This window comes from Lepidothrix coronata, unplaced genomic scaffold (assembly GCF_001604755.1).
Source record: "Lepidothrix coronata isolate B3197 unplaced genomic scaffold, Lepidothrix_coronata-1.0 Scaffold1, whole genome shotgun sequence".
Taxonomy (NCBI): Eukaryota; Metazoa; Chordata; class Aves; order Passeriformes; family Pipridae; genus Lepidothrix; species Lepidothrix coronata.
The window spans coordinates 7,456,567-7,472,407 of record NW_016690181.1 but is presented as its reverse complement, the minus strand read 5'-3'; the positions used below and the strand labels follow the sequence as shown (position 1 = coordinate 7,472,407).

General features: G+C 35.2%; 1 long non-coding RNA gene across 1 annotated transcript; it reads left to right on the top strand.

Moving 5' to 3' along the window:
* The first annotated feature begins 2,627 nt into the window (after window positions 1-2,627).
* On the top strand, window positions 2,628-15,448 carry LOC108494000. Its single transcript, XR_001873697.1, has 3 exons — window positions 2,628-2,697; window positions 11,821-11,895; window positions 15,407-15,448. It is a non-coding gene; the product is annotated as an uncharacterized LOC108494000 (long non-coding RNA).
* The last annotated feature ends 393 nt before the right edge of the window (window positions 15,449-15,841 follow it).

Genomic DNA, 15,841 nt, shown 5'->3' with positions numbered 1-15,841 from the left:
TGCATTTTAAAACCCATTAACGGTGGAAGGTAATGATGAGCTGCTCATGGCTTCTGGATCTTGCAGCATTGAGAAGTCAGAATCAACTAGTTCTCACCTATTATTGAAGTCCAAATCAGCAGTAAAACCTTTGCACAATTGCATAATTTTGCCATCATGACAATTTATTACTCTGGCTGAATTCAGAACTAAAAATGAGCTGTAATGACCAAAATTTTCTTCCTCATATATAGGCAAGATACCTGCAATCATCTGAGAGAGTTTCTTATAAGAATGGCTTAAAGGCGTTACAGTAGTGGCTAAAATATTATGACATGAGACAGACAAGAGAGGTTAGACTCTAAAAAGATTTATTTGAGAAAGCAAGAAGAAGTAAGTATTATCACTTTTTACATGTGCTGAACCAAGGGAAAGAGTTTTAGTTAGAACCTTGAACAGAATGACACTTCATGCTGTAAGCTAAAATTTGTGCCAGAACTGGGATGTGCAACCAGCACTCTCAAGGTCTCTTTTGACATTTAAACCTCAAGGATAACCTTTGTTTTATTCTATAGTATGCTAGAAGGATTTTATTTACTGGAAGCAAAATCTTACTCTCTTGTTAAAGCCTGGGGCAGTTAGCGTGATTTCACAGTAGAGCAAGGAAGTGCAGCAGGATTTTTGCAGCTGTACAAAAAGGTACACACATTTTCCTTTGTATCCCAGAAACACAGTACAGACTTCTCATGGTATTACACTTCAGTTATAGCAGAGGTGATCTGGAAAGGAATCATGAGCACAATTTGTGGTGTTGTCTTGGTTGTTGGTTGTCAACACTGAAACATCAACCACTCTCTTGTTCACTGCCCTCCTACCACTTTCCTTTGCTTCCCACTTAGCAGGATGGGGGAGAGAACTGGAAGAGCAAAAGCGAGAAAAAATTTGTGGGTCAAGATAAAGACTTTGTTATTTAAACAAAGAGACAAAAAGCAAGTGATATGAAGGCATCATACACTAGCTTCCACAAGCAGACCCATGTCTAGCCAACCTCAACTCAATGGCTACCTTAAAAAGATTACTCCCTAGTTTTACTGCTCTAAAGATGAAAGATGGAGATCAAACTACTACTAGCAAGCTCTGACACTTTCCTTGTCTTTTTAAAATTTTTTTCTATTTTTTTATTGTTTTCATCTGCCTCTCTTATTCTCCTCCAAAGGACTTATATTAATAAAGTAAAATCTGACCTTATAAATTTCTTTTTCAGTTTTACAGGTCATAAGGTTTGAGCTATTCAGATAATGTCAGCGGCTGTTCTTGATGTTTATTTTACCCAGTGTGAACTGCCCCTGAGCTGAATGTTTATCACTAAGAAATAGAAAGTTGATTGTTAAATTTTTTCTTTTTGGAATTTGTTCTCATAAACATGCATGAGAATACTTTGCATGATGATAACTCAGTATGCTCATGACGGGTAAGTTTCTGTTCTAACAACTACTGTCATGCAAAATACTTTATTTCGTATACTTTAGAGGTGTAGGAAAAGTTGTAGCTGGAAGAAGGACCTTGATTTTTGCCGTCTAGGACTACTTCATTTTGTTAGCTTTGTCACTTGACACAGAAGGCCTGAACATATTTACAGAGATCATAAAACTTAGATAATCTCTCTTGGGGATGAAAAATGTGTTTAGTATTCTAGATTACTGACAACTAGTGAGTGTTTAAAAAAGTCACTTTTTCATTGTTCATTTCCTAAAAGGTGGTAAAAAAACCCTCACATTTAAATCAAATATATCTGAATGTCTTGATAGATGTCTACCTCAGGTATGTAGGTTTGTTTGTTCTAATGCAATTGCTGTTAATTCATTTCCTACAAGAGTTGGACACATTTGAATTTTCTTTGCCTAAAAGGTGAATTTCGCTTTCAAAAGGTCCATCAATAGCTTTAAGTCATAATAATGTAGCTGTCTGTACACTTTGGATTTTAAAATATGAAACTACTACTTTATGCTTACTGTCCAAAAGCTAAGGCAACAACAGTTATTACTTTGATAGCTTTACCTTGCCTCTTTTTTAAGTCTCTTTTTTGTCTCTCAAAATTATGATGCAAGAGGTTCTTGCCAGGGAGCAGCAAAACTGGTGGCTCTGGAAAGCAAATTGAACTGGGAGCCAAGGATGACAGCAGGAGAGACAGAGGCAGTGCCCTGCCAGCTGAGAAGTGCAACCTCAGCATACCTGACAGGAAGGACAGAACAGACCTCGAGATCAGCCAACATTTCAGTGATCAGTGGACAAGTCTGCAGTGATAGACCAGATCCAAGATCAAGTGCAAGGTACAAGGCTGAGCACAAATACAACTGCCACAGGTAAGGATAAGTCTGGATAAGAATCAAGGGCAAAGGCCTGAATTTAATGCAGCTCTCAAAGAGAAGGACAGTATAGAAGAATCTAGACAAGGCTTCTAATGGTTCTTTTTGATTGAAGCATCTTCCAAGGTCTCACAGCTGCACCATATCAGCCCAGACTAAGGGCCTGGGGGGAGAAGAGATTGTAGGGTCTGCTGATGTAAGTAGAACCTTGACAGCTGTACAGTTACAGTGAGTCTTAGAAAGTAAAGAACTGGTGAAGGTTTCTCATTTGTTTAGGGAAAATTCAGACTCACTACGGTGTTAGACTAGATTTGGGTGGCTGAAGACAGATGAATAAAAGTTTGAGACAAAGGTAATGTATCTTGCAGAACCTAGCAGTGAGCAGCTCTTTACTTCTTGCACTCTCTTCAACTATTCTGCTGTATTGCTTGGCCTGAGCTTGGGCTGTTTGCTTTCAGCCTGGATTCAAATATGCAAATATGCAGCCTGGATTCAAATATGCAATTGAAGATTTTGTGCATTGACAGCGAGCAGCACCTGGCTATGCTGTATTCTTTAGCAAAGCCATTTCTACTCAAAGACTACCTTCAGTTGTAAATACAGAAAGAATTTGTAAAGGGTTACCAAAGAAATAATTTTTTTTCATGAAAATGTTATTCTGATACGATTCTGTGTGAAATATCTAGTTCTTACTTGCTTAAATATAAATTGTAGCCTCAAAAAAGATAAGTGGATTCAAGCTTGTTTGCTTTTATGTTTATAAGAATCAAAGTACTGCTTTCTAAACAAAACATTGAAGTATCAAATAAAATGTGAATTGTATTTGGTTGAATACTTCATTTTTAATACCTTTTTTTTCCTAATCCACTGGAATAGAGTAACATTACTGCCTCTTCAAATGCATAGTAAGTTTAAAACTGCTGCCTGAACCACAGGTGGCAGTACATGTTTAAGTATGAACATATACAAGCAGCTCATGTCAGTACAGGAAGAAACTTGATTGTTGCTTGTTCTCGTTCAGTTAATCAAGATCAAATATTGTATTTCTTACACTCTGTGAAGACAAACCTGAGTTTAATAGATTGGACTACATGTAATAGAGTAATATTACAGACCACAGGAATGTCCTGAAGTAACTGTGGTTACAATAAGTGACACTGTAGAACAGGAAAAGGTTCTGTATGTTGTCTGTTCTGAGTTCTACTTGACTTTTTTAGTCAAATGAATTAGCTAATCAAAGCTAGGCATGGATGGATTTATTAATGGCCATGTTCCTACCTATGCATCTATGAGACTGAGCATTTTTTAATCTGCTTTGGGTTTGTTTACTTTTTTCTAAAAGTAGACAGTAATTATTGACAGCTTTTAATATAACTACCAGAGGCTGACCCAAGCGTTCAAGAGACTATTATTCTGACCTAAAGTCAGAACACTAGAAAAAGTTTGGAAGTTATTTGCATCCAATAAGAAAATACTATTTTTGTCTGTAATAATTAAATAATATATCTGCACTAATTGAATATTTTCATTTTTGTAGCATCCTTTACTACAGATGTCCAACAAATTCTGAGGTAAAACACTCATAGTGAAATCATACAATGGAAAAAAGCAGTAAGAGAACATTTTTTAAGCTTTATTTTTACATTTGAGATTCATCCTTCGTTGGTAAAGCAGTATCTAAGTATTCAGGAAGAGTGATCTAAGGCTTCCTTCTACCTGCTAATCTTCCTAAATGGACAGAGAGCGGTATGGGGGAGAGAGTGTTTGAAAAATGATGGAGCTACTACACCATTTTCCTGTATTCTTCCAGATATTATTTACTATTTTTTTTATAGTGTCAGAACATAAGGATAAAAAGAGTCATGCTTACATGTATGAAAAGAGCTGTGGTTGAATTTCTTGTATCTAGAAGGAAATCGGCACATGATTGGCGTGATGATCTGGTGGCGACTGAAAGATAGTTGGGTCTTTCCCTGTGTTCTCCCCCCATTCCGACCCCTCTTTCTTGCAATTGTCTTTGATGGGCAATGAGATCTGTCCTAAGATAAGAACACCAGGTGGGAATCACAGGAGGAACTCTCTGGATGTTCCCACAATTGATGCATTCCACAGATGGGGGAGCTGTGATGATTGTGATGGACTTTGGTACATATTAGAATGCAAAAGGGTATAAAATGCTGCTAGAGACTGGGCAAACTGTTGTCCTGAGGTTTCCGGCAGCTTCTGGGTGCATCCCCTCCACCCCGGCAGGGACGCCTGCAGGGGACGTCCAGGCCAAAGAAGGAACAGTTGTTTTCGGGTGGGTGAGTAAAGTGGTAAGATTTGGTCACATCAAGGAATGAAAATCCCAAAGTATCTCCACAGGCGCTTTGTTGCTTTGTAATTGTACATTCTGCAAGCCCGAAGATAGTAAACCTGCACATTTCTAGCTGAACCTGCTTATATTATAACCGTATTATATTATAGACTGTATTGGCAATATTTAGATACTGTATTAGCAATAAATGTAATCATAATCATCTACATAATCAGTGACATGTTTCTCATACCTGACTAAGAGTCTTTTCTCTACTACTCTACTACAGAGTCCTAAAAATCCCACTATACTACTGTATCTAAAAATGTAGGAAACCCTTTTAAATGTCTGTTATTTTACTTTGTCATTAAAAGGGGAATTCTCTGAAATTATATTTTCTTTTAGTGTTTCAGAAAGAAAATATAATATCCTAATTCTGGGAGAGATAAAGAATTGTTTGAAAAGCCTTATCCTGAGGTTCAGTGATTCAAAAAGTTTCAAAAAGAGTCACTTAAGGCATTGCAGATTTTTGCAAGAATGCGAGTTTCCCGTTCAATTCTTAGGGGCCAAATGTATTAGTAAGATATGTAAACCAAAAAATAGCACATAATAGCCTCCTGTTACCTCTTTTCCTAGCTCTACTGTAACTGTTTCTCAAATAGACTTTTCTTTTTAATCAGTCATTTAAAAAAGAAAATTGATAAGTCATATTTAGAAAAGAGTTCAGTCCAGTAGACAGATTCTGTTTGGCTTTTCAGTGAGATATTTTGTTCCCCCTACTGATAAACTGACTAAATAAAATGAAAATGTTGATATCGTTCAGTGGTCCAGTGGATGCTACCTGTCATCCTAAATTCTACCATCACCTTAGCCACTTTCAAGAATGAGAATATTTTAGCACCAGGAGGTCTACAACCGACACCTTGTTTACTTAAAAAAAAACCACAAAGCCCACATTTCTTTTTCAGACAAATTTGGGATAGTGATCTTGTATACCTTCAGATTAGAAGTCATATTTCTGTACATATTATAATAGATATTAATTATTTATAAGCTACACATGTTCTAATCAAAATTCTCAAGAGATATAGACAGACTTTAAAAAAGCTCATCTTTCTTCTTGTTTGAGGGTCCCATATATATTTATGAAATAGATATTCTTGCCACCCTGTTTTCTGATTTGAACTCTGCTAGAAATTTATCTCAACAGTCAGTGCATTTGGGGCTTCTAAATCAAGTACAGTGCTCAGTACTTCAGGGATAGGACAGGCACAAACTGCTTCACTCAACACTACATAGACTAATGATTCACAACTGCTTCTTTCATTATAAAGCACTTCACATAAGAAAGGTGTCTTAGTGATGCAAAGTCTTGATTTAACCTGATTTAAAACAGTACTTGACTCAACAAATGTTCATATTTAGCCTCAAGAAAAGACAATATCACCTCATTACCTAGCTGGAGTGGTGGAGTCTGGTGGTTGTTTTTTGTTTGAGAATATTTTGTGTTTGATTTTTGTGTATGTGTGTGTGTGTGTGCATGTGCTTGGGTTGTTTATATAGTATTTTATACAAGGAATAAAAGTGAGGCTGAATGTTACACTGATGCGTAACTTCTGACAAAGTAATATACAGAGCTCTATACACGTGAAAGAGATTTTTTTCCAACAAAAAGCCATTCTTGCAGTATAAGATCATATCTTCTCTTGAACACTCTGTACCTGTGAAATAATTTTCCTTTTGTTTCAGTGTTTTTCTATGAATTGTCCATTCTTCTGCTTTATTAACCTAAGAGGACTCTCAATAATGCGTAAAGGCACTTTGAGCACCACTGATTATATTCCTGTGGGATTCAGTTTAGCACAAAAAATTGCCATGTAATCAATATGTGTGATGACCTGTGCTGCAGTCAAAGGAGCTGACCATGGTGACTGTAGAGGTGGTGCTTTCTGACTGGGGCCAGACTACCTGAAAATGTCTCCAAATGGTGTGCTGCTTCAGGGAGGCATAAACAGTACTAGCAGATAGAGTAAACAGCAAAAGGTTTTGAACTGATCTTTTACATGAAAGGCACCACTGAAATGTCTAAAAATTGAAATCGTAGTGGGTTCTCTTAAGAATGAAATAATAATAGCAGACATACTTTCTAGAAATAATTTCCTAATGAAGTCTCTCTGATTTAGTTAAATGGCGAAATGTGCAATTAATGCCTAAATGTACAGTGCCTAAATCATTTAAATGCCTGACTTCTCTCTCTACATTCATAGAGTTGCTCTGGATACTGCATGGAAGGTCTGATGTTTCACTGATTCAAAAAAAAAAAAAAGGTCAATTCATAAAAAAATATTTGTTCTCTGTACATGTGTGTTTTGCCCTGACATCCTAATTGTAAGCAAAGTCATTAAATTAATGTCCTATTTCTGAAGCACGAACTGGCCAACAAACAGTTGTAAGTATTGAACAAGGAATACAATATACTGTATTGTTATTTTGTAAAGAAGTTATTACACTTCTTTACACTTGTAAAGAAGTTATTGATGACTGAGCTCAAACATCTTTTATGCTTATAAAAACAAACAAAACACTTTAGGGGTCAATGATCAGGAACTCTTCTCCTATGTGTTTTATAGTGCACTTCATTATTCAATACAAGACTTCATTATTCAATACAAGAGTGAAAGAGATCAGCATGGGACGAAATAGAAGACTAAAAAAGACCACATTTTTTTGGTCTGAGTTGGTATACCTTATTAATTTTTTGGTCTGTTCTTGCTTCTTTTGATAAAAGACAGAGTTTCTCTATAGTATCCTATCCTATTTAAAATGTCGTGCATTTGAAGTTATTGCTTCCTCTGCTCAAACATGTTACTTCTCACCCTCTATGTCCTTCATGTGAGAGACAGTAATTCATTAGACATAGCTGTGACACACTGCTAGGCAAAGTAACTTGCCTTAAAAGTCAACTTGCCTTCTATAGAGTGGCTTCCAGGACAACTTTGTTTTGGGTGACAGAATTAGAAGAATATCCAAAAAGCTAGGAAAACATAGTTAGATACTGTAGCTTAAAATGCAATTTTAATATAGCAACTGCTTGTTAAATTAATTTTTGAAATGATCTAGTTTTATCACTGATTAGGATCTAATTGTACTTTACAACCTCATGAACTTTTCAGATGTTGTAACCCACTACCCCACTGTATTGCATTTTATTTGTTATTCTTGTTTGGATTCTCAAATACAGAGAATTTTTTGGTGTTTAAGTCATGCCACTTTCGAAAATGCTAATTCAGGCAACTCCTTCCGCTCTTCTTTCTGGGGTTGGAAGTTGATACTGAGTAACAGCTGGATGAAGGAGAATCTATCACAACCCTCCACTGTATTACTGACACCATGAACTGCTGGCAGAGCAGTTAACAGGGCAATGGAAGTGATGGTACTATGTCATGGCAGGCTGATGGAACTACTCAACTTCAAGTTACAAAAAGTATGTCTGATCTCCCAAAAACTTTTTTTCATTAATTTTTATCATCAAGTGTCCTGAAAACAACAGGTCACAGTTTGTATTTAGAATGCCAGCAATCTCCAGAGTTGGTGAACAGTATGACAGTGAGGTGTGAGCTACTCTAATGAACACACGTGACCGAATGACCAAGAACAAAATATACAATCAGTTATCAGCATCCTGACAACATATAGCACAGAAATACTGCCATCTATGTATGAATCTGTAACCCGATGTTTCAGTGTACTGAATACAAGATAGTGATTTTACTATACTTCAAAATGGGAAGGAATAAAAAGCTTTTTCTTTCCCAAATTTTCACATAGCTGCCACTGCCTCTGAATAGAAAGTAACAGGGAGGTGTGGTGTCTGAAACTCACACTTCTCCTTCAGGGAAACACGAATTCTTCTCTGCACAGTTTTGGGTTTTACTTAGCAGTGAAAACTTTGCAACACAGTTTATGCGTTTTCACTGCCTTTAAATGATAATCAATGTCAATTGCCAGCTCATTACAGACCTTTTTTATGGATCATCAGAAACGCAGTACCTGAGGGGATGGCCTTACTTATTCCACTGAAAACCAATTGCACCTGCTATTTAAGGTACAAAATGCAGCCTACAAACTAGCAGACCAAAACAATGACTACATCAGACTCTAATTATTTCTGCTGGGAAACCTTACTTTTTCTATGGACATAAAACTCCCTAGTGATCTTTAGTAAAGAAGAATTTAGCAATGCCAGTTCATTTAAAGGAACATCATGTTTAGATCCATGTGATTTTTGCTTTACATCACAAAACTCAAATTAGGGAAGAAAATTGCTTTGTCATTGAAATGCCAACCTCAAAAATTATGGAATGAAAATTGGGCATCTTTACTGTGAACAGTTTTCTGCTTAATAAATTTTACAAAGGTTGGTGGGTTTCTTGTTTGTGAGTGGTAGATGTTTTGTTTGTGATTTTGTTGTTGTTTTAGGGGGAATATCAGTATATATATATTTATTTATTTATTATGTATTATCTTGACAAAAATTGAGGTCAGTTCTTTAGACTGTGCCTCTGAGCAGCCAAGAAGGTACAGATGAAGTCAGAAAAAGAAACAAAGGTGCCTATATCAACAGTCTATGTTGTAAATCAAAGCGATTCTGAGATTTACTCCAGCTACACAGTCTAAACCAATTCACCGAGGAGCTGTCTAGTAGTGAAGTGCTCTGTCATGGCTACATAATGCATACAAACAGGTTGTCATGCATTATTACTGCAATATGCTTTAGTTCAACATGAACACGATAACCCAGGACACTCACTGAAATATATCAATAGATAGAGCATTTGTCCTCTGACTATGACCCTCTTTTTGGAAAAATTCCCCCTTGTTACCAAGATTCTGAAGCAGAAAGTAGCTGTGCTGATATCTGGAGTAGAATATAAATTGAACAAGTAAAAATAAACATTTTAATATGTTTTCCTGATTTACTCCCCCTTCCTACATTTTTTTGTTTTCTCTCTCTCTTGAGACAGGAAGGAAGTGAAGTCAGGTACTACTAAACAAAAGACATAGAGAGTCCTGACAGTTAAAGGCATCAAAATTCAGCCTCTGCTTCAAATGTGTGACATTACAAACACTAATCCATTTTACTCATTTCACAGGGTAAATTCATCCTTCTGATTACTTACCACAGGTTCCTCTACTAAGCCAGAGATATTTGTTTCTTTTTTAAGAAACGCATGCAAATACATGCATGTCAATTAAAAAACATTAGTAGTGGGGTTCTATGTTCTTTTAAGTTTTATTTGGATTCTTATTTAGTGGAGGGGTGTTGGGGTGTTGGTGTTTGGGTTTTTTTTGTTTTGTTTGGGGGTTTTTATTTTGGGTTTCTTTGTTGTTGTACTTTTGTTTGTTTGGCTTTTTAAATAAATAGTCTTAGAACTTGGATGAGAAATAAAATTTGAATGGAATAAAAGTATATGGAGTATAGAGGTGTATGATAGTAAAATTTAGCTGAAAGTAATTTTAGTAAAAGTTAAATGACAAGACTTCATGCAATTTCTTCTTACTTTTTGGCCTGTGTAATGAATAGTAATCCAATCCCCATCTTTTAACCACCAGATTTTGAAGTGTTTATTCTCTAGACATCTCTTAACAGTAGTTATGTCCTATGCCCTGTAGATTAGTAATAGAGACTTTATATGGCATTAAAAACCAGAGTTAAAGAAATAACAAAGAACAGTCAAAAATCTAGAAGGGACATGTAAGGGCAACATGAAGTAAGCAGCATTAATTAGTTACATTTTTATAAAATTAAATCATATTACATGTGATATCAATGACTCTTCAAAGCCTATTGCTCAAACTACCAGATAAACTGAAAGTCCATAAAACATCAGTTAAATTGCTCTGTTTTCAAATGGTACTTTTCAAGGGAACTCTCCTAATGCTTCAAGCCCTGTAACGATTTTCTTCACAGTCCTCAACAAATTAGCCTGTTCTTTTGATAAGTGATCAATGGTTCTTGCATTTACTGTAGAAACAGAAAAAAGGCACTTTGATTACTGGTAAAGTGATGTTTGTTTGTTTGTTTTTCCTTTTGGACTTTGTTAACAAAACCCCATAATAGCCAGATTCTTTAAGCCTATAAATTCATGGAATTCTATTTCATAACATCTTATGTTAAAATATCTAGTAAATTGGCAGTTAGTATTCTTTGGTATATTTAATGTTGTTCTGCTTTCAGTAGCACCTTCACAGATGTCTGAAACTTTGGCGTAGCTATTAGAATATGGTGTTAGAATGTGACCTGGTTGTGTCAAATGAAATATCTTTGGCTGTACCCATCTATGAGTTAAGAATATCCTGAACACTGAACAGAGATCCCTGTGAACTCAATGAATGTTTTCTACTTTTCCATACAATATATTCATATTGATATATCCAGCATTGCATATAACTCTCAGAAAATACATTCTCCTCTGCCTTTCACTTCACCCACTTCTAATCTCATTGGACCTGTATGTGCTTCTTAAATGTATTTTTGTTTCCTGGTGACTGCAGTCACCTTTGGCAATTGGTCAGAATTGCAAAGCAAAGCTAGGTGAACCTCTGTGACTATGGATTTGAATAAAATGCTACAGCCTAAGTGTGATGGTATTTGCTTTTTTAGATTTTATATACCTCCTAAAATATCTCTACCTTGCTTCCATTTCACTTATTGGTTCTATGGTACTTGGAGTTAATGAAAACAAATGAAGAAAGAGAACAACATATTCAGGAAAAAAGAAAGTAGTGTGAATTCTGTAAGGTGTTATTGTACCTTTTTCGTTCTTTATTTTCAATTCTACTGTTAATGAGGTTTGATATTCCCTCCAGGCCACAACTTGACATAAATCAAATGAATTTTAATTACTCCAAGAGAGATGGTTGATTAGAGTGACTTTTTCTTTAATTCCATGTTTGTTCATTTAGAATTTAATACAAATGTTTATTTTAGTTAATAAACGTTTAACTGGTTTCTGAGGAAGGCAGTGAGAAAACTAGAAGACAGTGGGTTTATTTTCAGGTATACAATGCACACAGTCTTTGAAAGCAATTCTTTCACTTAATTTTGAAGTTTTTACTATGTATTTATTAGTTAAAATGCATTTTATGTTTTGCCGCAATTAATTTTTTCTCTTCAAGGGCAACTGGAACTGGAACTTTTGTCTTCATTGGAAAGAATTGCAGTTAGGACAAAACCTGATACCTCCTGTTCAGGTACTTCCACATGCTACAATATTGCAATTAGAGAGCAGAACAGTTCCTCATACTTATGAACTGGCAAATGTGCTAAGAAAACAGTTCAAAACTCAGGTAAAAGGCATAGATGGGAACTTCTGTGTGATTAACTTTCAAATACACCTATACACCAAAATTTCATCGTGCACAGTATACCGAATACTCCAAAAATGAGTTTTTATCTCCCCAGCAATGCCTCTGGTCGTAGATAGCCTGTAATGCTTTTTATCTGCGCTAGCATACATCACTATCCTATATGCAGCTGGAAAACCACAACACGTGTGTGTTTGTGTGTATACGTGTACGTATGCAAGCACCTACACGCACATATATGTATGTACATGCACATACTTATGTGCATGTTACACATGCACATTTGTAATGCATTAACATCTGGTACTTGATGCTAAAATTAGATCACAGCAAGTGAGATTTGGAGCCCTCTGGAAAGAACTCATTGCAGCAGGATCCCGAAATATTCTAACTATAAGTGATTTTTAAAATAGTGTATCTGAAGCTTTTGTTAATCCTAATATTTTTTTAATGAAATATAGTGAACATCGATCCATAGCCACAAAGAATGGTTGTATTGTGGAGTTATTGAACCGGAACTTAAGAGTTTTGGGCTTTGATTTTTTGGTTTCTTAATATAAGGATATTTGCTCTTTCTTCTGTACTAGAGCCAGGAGTTACATTCTTCAATATAGATGGTACTCAAGACATTTAGCTAATTTCTGTTTATATTCTAGCTTTGAAAGAACTCATATTTTTGATTTGAGTATATAATATATAAATATGACTAATGAAATTCAGGAACTTGTATTTAGTATTTATAGATAACTATAAGTTCAAATGAGGAAGTTTTTCTAGTTACTCTCCAATTATGTATGAGGACCTTTATTTATCTGATAGTACTTAAAAAAACCCTATTATTTTTCTCCAGGAAAAATCAGTCATGCAGCTGTTCCACAGTGTCTTAGTCAATTGGGTTAAAACCTTTTTACCAGAATTGTTAGTTGGGAACGAAACTGAAAGGAGACACACTGGATGGACCATTATTCTGGCAGATATCAACGAACATAATAAAATCAATAACAGGAAAAACCACCATAGATCAGCATCAACAGTACTATGGAAGTCCATCATTCATGTGGAATAGTGTAGAAATCAACATTCGTTTTGAAAGTGAAGGGGATGAAGTCTGTCCTCAAAAACTGAATTTATAAGTAAATACCATGAGCAATTCATATTGAAGTCACATTAACTCCAAATTAATTCCTCTTAATTAATGTTGTTATGATGAATATCAAAGACATCAATAAAGATTAACCTATTTATTGCAGCATCTTGCTGACTGGAATAATATTTTGTAAAACTGGCACTAACATTGTGCATCTGTCTTTGCTATTTATGTAGACCTAGATGCAGAATAATTTATAGGACAACTGCTATAGCTCTAAAAATGTAGGCTTCATGAGCTTTGCTGTTTCCATGCCTGGTTGCAAACTCATTGGTACATGCCAACAGGCTTAGTGAATACCAGATGTGTTTCTGTTTCTTTGTTTTGTAAGCTTGTGTTATTATGTATCAATATATTTTTATTCCTGAATATAGATTAATGTTCAAAATCAATGGGCTTAATTTACATATTTTACATGTTTTTTCCAAAGTCATATATTAATTAAAGAAAAAAAGATACATGCAAATCAAGGATTCCTTTATTCACATTGCTCAGCATTGGACTTTAAAAGATACTTTGACCTCTTGAAGTTATTTAACCCTCTCAATGGCACTACTAGATGCAGAGAAATTTAGACATACATACAACTTATGCAAGACTGACACCACATACGTGGTGTCTTGCATAAGAATGGATGTATTTATTCCAAATTATGGTGAAAATTTAATTATTTCCCAGAAGATCCACTTAATGGAGGAAAAGATACTGTGTTTTTTCAACTGTAATAATACCTAGAAACAACAGACTTTTTGCATTTTTTGCTTTTGGGAGATTGTACAAATATTAAGCAAATATTAAATCCTGTAGGGGCAGATAGATAACACGGCTGAAGAACCATTGTGATAACTGAATGTGTTCTAGAGCACCTGGAGGCAGAATAGAAGAAAAACTTACTTTTCTTAAAGCAATTTTTTCTACTTTAAAAAATTGAGCTGTAAGTGATAGTAAAAAAGAGGTCCACTTGTTTCATGTTTGTGCCACTGGACTTTAATCTTTTACTATCTGGTTCGCCTATTAAATGTTTTTCTAGTTTGTCTAACATGCTTTTTGGCAAGTTCTTCATCATAAAAATCTGTAAACCAAAAGGTCCTTTCTGAGACAGATATAGCAGGTACAGAACTGAGGTACAGAGCTTGCTTCTGTTTGGATTGTCCAGAATTGTTTCTTTTTCAGTCACTACTTCTGGAGGGAGACATGGATACACAGGCATATGGTGTCATCCTTGGGCCTGTCCTGTGCAGGGCCAGGAGTTGGACTTTGATGATTCTTGTGGATTCCTTCCAACTCATTATATTTTATGATTCTATGATACAGTTGTTTACTGTTAGGGAGAATATGGGCATCTCAGGAAAACAGTCAATTTGATAGAGCTTTTGTTGAGATATAAATAAAGATATGCACTACTTCAGAATTGTTATTTTTTTTAAAAATCCTTTAATTAATGCAGATGCAGCCTGTGCAAAATAATGCATTTTATTTCTTGTTGACTTCTGGATCTTCTGATAAATTTGAATGTAATCCTGTTTGAACTGGAGTTTTGTCTAGAAAACAATATTGAATAAAAAATAGACAATTAGAGAAAATCCACAGCAGACAATTTTTCTAATAGCTAATTTGCATTTTAAATTAACAAGGAGCATTTTGATCTAGTCTGTACTAACCTATCTACATTCAGTGATAACCACTGTAGAACAAAGGTAACCTAGTTTAAGGCTACCTAGTTTAAGCCATCTTTTACTTTTCATTTTGAAGTTTATGTTCTTTTTCGGATAGTACAGTAGTTCCTTGAGCTCCTTTTATTGTAAGGTTCTCTTCACATTATCAACATTCACTCTGATTTATTAACAACATTGTTACAGTAGTAGTCAACAAACATCAGATGACAGGTTATATGTTCCTCTTAATCTTACTCGGTGTCCTCTTTTTTGCTTAATTCAAGGATAACATTTTTTATCTTGGGCACTGCAAAGCACTGAGAGTTCATTTGTCATTATCCACGAGTCCTTTTCAGAATTATTGTTTCTCACAAATTTTACCGTGATAGGTTTTGCAATTCTGACTTTTTTTTTATTATTTCTGTTACTTGACCTTAAATATGAATGTATCATAGTTTTCATTTATTAGTCTATTTTGTTATGTTTAGCTTTCCAAGAGAATCTGCAGAAAGGCTCCAGGAGCCGAGATTCTCTAATCTAGAATATGACCCTTGCTAATCCTCTCAATAAACAAGTGCTCTCCTATATTTCTCAGGCATCGTCCCAGAAAGCGACTCTTCTGACTTCAGCCAAACCTGACACCTGGAGGTACAGTGCAACAGTGATAGAAACCAGAAAACCTGTTAACCCATTTCTGACAATAACCCATCCCATATATTTAAAAATCTAGTCAGCACGTAGCATGGTCAATTAGGAACAGATTTGTAGGAATAAATTAGTTGATGATAAGGACCTGGCATGCACAATGCAGGTACCTGGGGCAATTTATTTCTGATTTTGTTTAATTATTTGCAATAAATGAAGCTGACATTTTAGATGTACCATGTGACTCTGATAAAGACGTGCTATTTAAGAAGAAAAAAAATCTACATTTTTCTACTTCTTCAGTAACTCACAGATAGCCATAACTATTAAGGATTTAACATTATAATAATGTAAATTTTCCCAAGACCTATCAATAGAATACAAT